Below are 6,954 nucleotides of genomic sequence, written 5' to 3'. Positions count from 1 at the left end.
AGGTTGTTTATTGCTTTGCAATAATTATACATAAGATTAGTATAGCAGTCATACCTCACAATTCCATTATCTTCAGCTCAGAATTACCATACATCTCTTCTGTAATTACATTGAAGTTTTATACCATCCCTGACATAATTTTATGTATCCCAGTGGCTAGTAAACAGTTACTACTTTTGGAATATGCTTGCGTATGTCTCTCGTCTAGAATCTAATTAAATTGATATCACTATCTTGTTACCTACTTGCAAAATAGCTAAACAGTGTTCAAATAGGAACCACATTAATAAGAGTCAAATTACAGGACCAGTGCTTAAATAACGAGGAGTTAATTATATGGTAAATCAATGTGCCCTTAATGCAACCAGCCACCCTCCAAATATAGTTTTAGAATCAATATGTACAAAATTAACACATCAAAACTGCAGCTTGGGATTTTGGTGGGAAGGCTTATACAGTACCTTCTTGGATAGCGCCACAAGCAATAAACACATAAAACATTTTTATCATATTATTTGTCTTTGCTGGCATTAATAACAGAGACATTTCATATTATTGTGTTTTATTATAATCAACATTGTCTACTGCAGGCAAAATAAAACACAAATATATGTATAGCATCAATTATGACAAGGATGAAATGCTTCCTTAGAAGTAAGGAACATACAATCCTGCTCATCATTATTGGCACCCATGAAGTTTAAGTACATAATGTGGAATATCTCCTGAAACAATGTATCAAGTGAAACTGTTTTTTTGTATAGAGCACTTGTGTTAAATACAAAAGAGCAAATGATAAACAATAATTTAAAACCAAAAACAATGGGAGGGAAAAATAGAAAAACCTAAAGCTTGCTGTGTCACTGTTATTGGCACCTTTTACATTAATTTAGTATGGAAATGTGACGCTTCTTCTCGGAAGCCCTTGTTTACCCTGGGAGATGGAGGACTCGGAGTCGGGTCCTGTGATGGAGAGATGGGGTGCAGCCGTGGCCCGGACCCGCTCCGTGCTCAGGGCCGTCACAATTTAAAAAGGATGGTATGGGCTTATCCGGGTTAAGTGGCTGATTCCGACTACGCCACCTGTGGCACCTGGTGAAGGCCACCAGTGCTGCCGCAGTCCGCTGAGGCCTGATGTTAGGGTAGCCGTCGTTGTTACTACTCCCCACAGGCGGAGCAGGGCCTCAGGGCAGGGAGACAGGATGGAGGGGGTAGTAGTAGAGGAGAAGGGTGCCGCGTCGTGCGGTGTAGCGCAGAATAAACAGTCCGGAGGCCATAGGGGTGAACTTCCAAGGCTTTACTCACATTAGAGATGGTAGTAGGAAGGCGACTGCCTGTTCCCCGCGGAGTCCTGCGGTCACCGGGGACGGGGATCCAACTACCTCCGAGCAAGTCCAGCATTCAATCGGGACCCCTCACCAGAGTGTTCCTGAACTACAGATCGTATCCTCTCCCGCCTGTGCACAAGGGCACGGGTGGCAGCTCCGCTCCTTCCGATACCCGATGGGATCCTCAGGGCCTACCGGGCTTTCCTGACCAGGACATAGAGTGGCAAGGTCGGGTGTCGGGGGCCGGTACCCCTCTTGCAGCCGGACTCCCTCTGAATATATCAGGTGGTGAGGACAGGTGGCGTACGCCGCTCCGTCTGCATCCTCCCCGGGATCCATTTGCTGTGGAGCTACACTCCTAAGCTCCGGGCCTTCTTGGTCGTGGTCCTTGACCAGGTTGAGACATTCCTCGTCTGCAACCTGCCCGTCGTTCCAAGGCCGAGGTACGAGGGCCGTGTCCCAGTACATGACAGCCAGGCAGGTTAACTAACCAGGACCGTCAAAGAACTAAACTCCAAGGACCAAAAACCAAGATGGCTTTTATTAAATATGAAATTTTAAAGTGTCACTAAATTGTGAGTCCTCCACCCTCACCCACTAACTGGTTCCCCTAACTCTTGGTTCCCCAGTCTCCCTGTAACCAGTGCATACTAGCCCCCTCTGGTGGAGAAATGTGGTGTTGGATGCAAGGGTTGGGTCCCGACCATCACGCTGTTCTTACCTCAGAGGAGGAACACTACACTCCATTAGAGAAGTGCAGCATCCCTGTGGCGGTCGAACCCTCAGGGGCGCCACAGAAACATATTTTGACTCGCTTTGTGGTAAATCGCAAAAGAGATTCTCCTGTGATTGTCGGTGCCCATGTGACATGAATAAGCCAATGAAAGATGACTTCAGTGTTTTAAAAAGCCACATGGTAGGCCCTGTTCCTTTGTCACAATGGTGAAGACAAAGGAGCTGTCTGAGGATATCAGAACTGCTATTATTAGCAAACACAAGATTTCCAAAGGGCATAGGGCCATCTCCAAAGACCTTGGTATCCCAGTTTCAACAGTGCGCAATGTTATTAAGAAGTTTGCCAAACATAGAACTGTTAAGAACCTCCCTGGACTTGGGGTAAAGAGGAAAATTGACAAGAGATGTCTTTCAAGGATGGTGCGAATAGTGGAAAAAACACTAGATCAAACATCCAAAGACCTGAAGGCCAACCTGGAACAGTGTGGGGTCATGGTTTCAAAAAGAACCATACTGCACACTAAGCCAAGCAAGCTTTATGGGCGAAGGCCAAGGAAGAAACCATTGCTGAAGAAAAGACATAAAACAACTGATTTTTGCCAAAGAGTACCTTGACAAACCACAATCCTTCTAGCAAAATGTTCTGTGGACAGATGAAAAAAATAGAGATTTTTGCCAATGCAAAGCAACAGTTTGTTTACAGACTGCGAAATGAAGCTTATAAGCAAAAGAACACCTTACCAACAGTTAAACATGGTGGACGATCCATAATGCTGTGAGGTTGCTTTACTGCATCTGGTACTGGAGGCCTTGATCGTATCACAGGAATCATGAAATCAGAAAATGATTAAGAGATTTTAGAGCGATATGTCCTACATAGTGTAAGAAAACTTGGTTTGAGTCGAAGATCATGGGTCCTCCATCAAGACAATGACCCAAAGCCCACATCCAAAAGTACACAGGAATGGTTGAAAAAAACACAGTAATGTAGGTCCATCAAGTTCAACCTTTCTCCCCCAATTGTACTGTTGTACTGTTTCTCCCCCCAAAATGGACTGTTTTAAAATGGCCAGCAATGAGTCCTAACCTCAATCCCATTGAAAATCTTTGGGGTGAGCTGAAATTTGCCTTTGGGAAAAAGAACCCTGCAAACATTCAAGAGCTTGAACAAACTGCAAAGGAAGAAATTCCAGTTGAGAAGTGCAAGAAGCTTATAGACAGCTACAAGAAACGTTTGGAGGCTGTCTTCAATGCCAAAGGGTGTGCAACCAAGTATTAATTAGGGGTGCCTTTATTGCTGCACATGCTGTTTATTCTGTTTCTTCTTTGAAAATTGCAACATGGAAGTTGAAAAACAATGTTTTATTGTTGCATTACTTTGGACCACTAATTAAAAAATCCTGAGGTGCATTTCCATTTATTTCTGAAGATATTGTACAGCCTATCAAAAAAATGAAGGGGAGTCAATAATGGTGACCAGCACTGTATGATGCTTTAAAAGTTTTTCTAAGATATCAATTACATCAGTGTCATCCATTCATCAAAACAAATAAATCCTGGCTATTACTAATGTGGCGCCCCTGAGGGTTCGACCGCCACAGGGATGCTGCACCTCCTTAATGGGGTATAGTGTTCCTCCTCTGAGGTAAGAACAGTGCGATGGTCAGGACCCTTCCTTCACATCCAACACCACACTTCTCCCACCAGAGGGGGCTAATAAGCACTAGGTGCTGCCCCTACTGGAAGTTGGGAGACTGGGGAACTAAGAGATAGGGGAACCAATTAGTGGGTGAGGGTGGAGGACTCACATTTTTGTGACACTCTAAATTTCATATTTAATACACAGCCATCTTGGCTCATGGTTCTTTGACTGTCTTTTGATCGTGTTTTCCCACCCTGAGCGTGGATTCTCGGAGGTTGTCGGACCCCCGTCCCTGGTGACCGCAGAACTCCGTAGAGGAGCAGGGAGAAGCCTTGCAGCTGTACTCTCCAACGTGAGTAAAAACCCTGGAAGTCAACCCCTATGGCCTCCGGACTCTTTATTTCTGCACTGCACCGCACCACGCAGCACCAGACCTCCTACACTACAACTCCCTCCATCCTTGTCTCTGCCCTGAGGCCCTGCTCTGCCTGTGGGGAGAAGTACCATCTTCTGCTGCCACTACATCCCGCCTCAGAGGACTGAACGCAGCGCTGGTGGCCATCACCAGACACCACAGGTGGCATAGTCTTTATATCCACTCGATTACCATCGTCCCTCTTAGCCTTTATTTTTGATGTGAAGACCCTGGGCACGGAACAGGTCCAGACCATGACTGCTACCCCCAACATCTGACCCGGCTACGAGTACCCCCATCTCTCAGGGTGGGCTAGCGAGTAGTGAAGCGAGGTGTCACATAACTTGGCGTAGTCGGCAGGATAGCGTGCCCGCAGCAAAGGAAGGAATTACCCATTGCTACCGGGTACTGTGTGCCTTACACCTTGGACTGTCGTTTTCCACTTAAAATGGCGCCTGCCCAAGAAGAACAGGCGCCATAGTGCTGTGAAAAGACGGTCTTCTAACACCTCCCATCGTGGGCCAGGCTCCCTCATGGCGCCAAAAGTGCGGACCGCCCCTTCCATCAGAGACTGTCTGCGGGGTAATGCCCGTCAAAATGGATGGGCTGAACGAAGGCGTGCCTGTCAGCATACCGCCCCAAAAGAGGAGGAAAAAGAAAAACAACAAGGTGCGGCCATTGCAGTTGGAGTTTGGCGATCTTCAGGAGCGGGCAAGGACGCTGCTGGAGCGCAACAAACTGAGCCATCCGAACCCGGTCCAGGTCCTTCCCCAGACAGGGAGCAAAGCGGCACCAGACTTACAGCGGGAGATGTTGCGTTTCCCCACCAGGAAGCCCCGGGTCTTGCACGGAGACTGGATGAGGCCCAGAAGGCGGCATCTTCTGCGTGGCGGGAGGAAATGCTGCTGCGCATCCAGACCCGCCGCCAAGGAGCTGAAGCTCAGGGAGAAGCGGTGACAGAGGTCGCGAGCGGCCTAGAGGCGGGTGAGTGTGCTACCCCTGCCCCGGCTGCTGAGCCTACCGTGCCCGTACTGGACCTCATGGCCGAGTATCTCCTGCCCGGCGTGGTCACCTGGGAGCAGGTCTTTGCCCCGGAGCTGCAAGCTTCAGCTATAGGTGGAGACCTGCATTGCCGCCCAACTCCCGAATCGGAAGCGCCTGAGGCTGCTGGGGTGTCCACCGACCCCCAACCCGGACTGGTCCGCACTTGCAGAGGACCCGCAGCAGCCCCTTATGTCACCGCTACCCGCACCGACAGTCACCTGGCCGGAGGCTGAGGAGTGGGCCTGGGACAACCAGGGGGGGGGCCTGATGGGCTTCCCCCGGGAGACCCGGGCTGAAACGCAGAGGAGGAGCGAGCGGTGCCGTGAGCAGATTCTCCAATTCAGCCGGGAGCAACGCCAGAGGGGGACCCGCTGCGAGCGCCTCAAGGTGCACGCCAAGGCTGCCAAGTCCCGGGCTCGACAAGAGGAAGCTACCCGTCCAAGCCCCCGAGTGGAAGGGCAAGTTGTCCGCTTCCACCATGAGGTGGGGTGGGGATTCATTCGGAGTTCCCAGCATGAGGACGACGTCTTCGTCTGCAGGCGGGACGTCGAGCCGCGTCTGAAAAAGGGACACCCTGGCCGGAACCTCTTCCCGGGTGACGTACTTACCTACACCCGCCACCATGGGGGGCGGGGGTGGTACGCCCTGGATGTCCACAAGGTGTCCGGGAGTGGCGCCCCCTCGCGCTCAGCCTCAGAGGACCAGTCAGCCTCCGTCGGGAGGAATGAGCCTTTTCCCAGGAGGGAACCCGAGAGTTAAGCAGCCCCGGCGGCTGTAACTTGTTTAAAGTTGTTAAGTTCATGTTTATGTTTTAATTTACATCCCCGGTTTCTAGAGACATTGGTCCCTGCGGACTTGCAGCAGACAGACTCCTACCCTGTAAATAGTTTGCATCTCTTTAGGTGCTCCTTATTGGTTTTATACAAAACCGCGGATATTTCTACCTCAGACCTCAGAAGAAAAACCTGTCTGGGTGGCTCTCCTGGAGGTCCAACTCGGGATCTTCATGCCCTGCAGCCACCCCAGGGCCAATGTTGGGGGTTTGGGACAGGTCCCTCACGCTTCTGAACTACCTTTGAGTCCTTGCACTTTAACCCATCTGTCTTTGCAAAAATGTCTCTGGATAATTATTGTACTTTTATATTTTTCTATTTTTGTACTTTTATATTACATCCTGTTTGAAACGTTTAAGAAAAAATACCTCCCATAAAGGGAAGATGGTTTTACTGTTTACAAAATATAAAAAGACTGTACCAGGTTTTTCTCTCTTTGCAGCCCGCGGACGTGCTGTGTTTCACCAGGGGAGAATGTGGCGCCCCTGAGGGTTCGACTGCCACAGGGATGCTGCACCTCCTTAATGGGGTGTAGTGTTCCTCCTCTGAGGTAAGAACAGTGCGATGGTCAGGACCCTTCCTTCACATCCAACACCACACTTCTCCCACCAGAGGGGGCTAAAAAGCACTAGGTGCTGCCCCTACTGGAAGTTGGGAGACTGGGGAACCAAGAGATAGGGGAACCAATTAGTGGGTAAGGGTGGAGGACTCACATTTTTGTGACACTCTAAATTTCATATTTAATACACAGCCATCTTGGCTCATGGTTCTTTGACTATCTTTTGATCGCGTTCTCCCACCCTGAGCGTGGATCCTGTGTGAACCTGCAGCGGATGGAGACACGGCCCTCGTACCCTGGCCTTGAGTCGAGGGGCAGGTTGGAGTTAACGTATGTCTCAGCCCGGTCAAGGACCATACCCAAGAAGGCCTGGAGCTTAGGAGTGTAGCTCCACCGCA

The sequence above is a fragment of the Phyllobates terribilis genome, unplaced genomic scaffold (assembly GCF_046119375.1).
Source record: "Phyllobates terribilis strain yellow unplaced genomic scaffold, ASM4611937v1 Scaffold_2__4_contigs__length_985480577, whole genome shotgun sequence".
Classification (NCBI taxonomy): domain Eukaryota; kingdom Metazoa; phylum Chordata; class Amphibia; order Anura; family Dendrobatidae; genus Phyllobates; species Phyllobates terribilis.
This window is presented reverse-complemented; position numbering follows the sequence as displayed.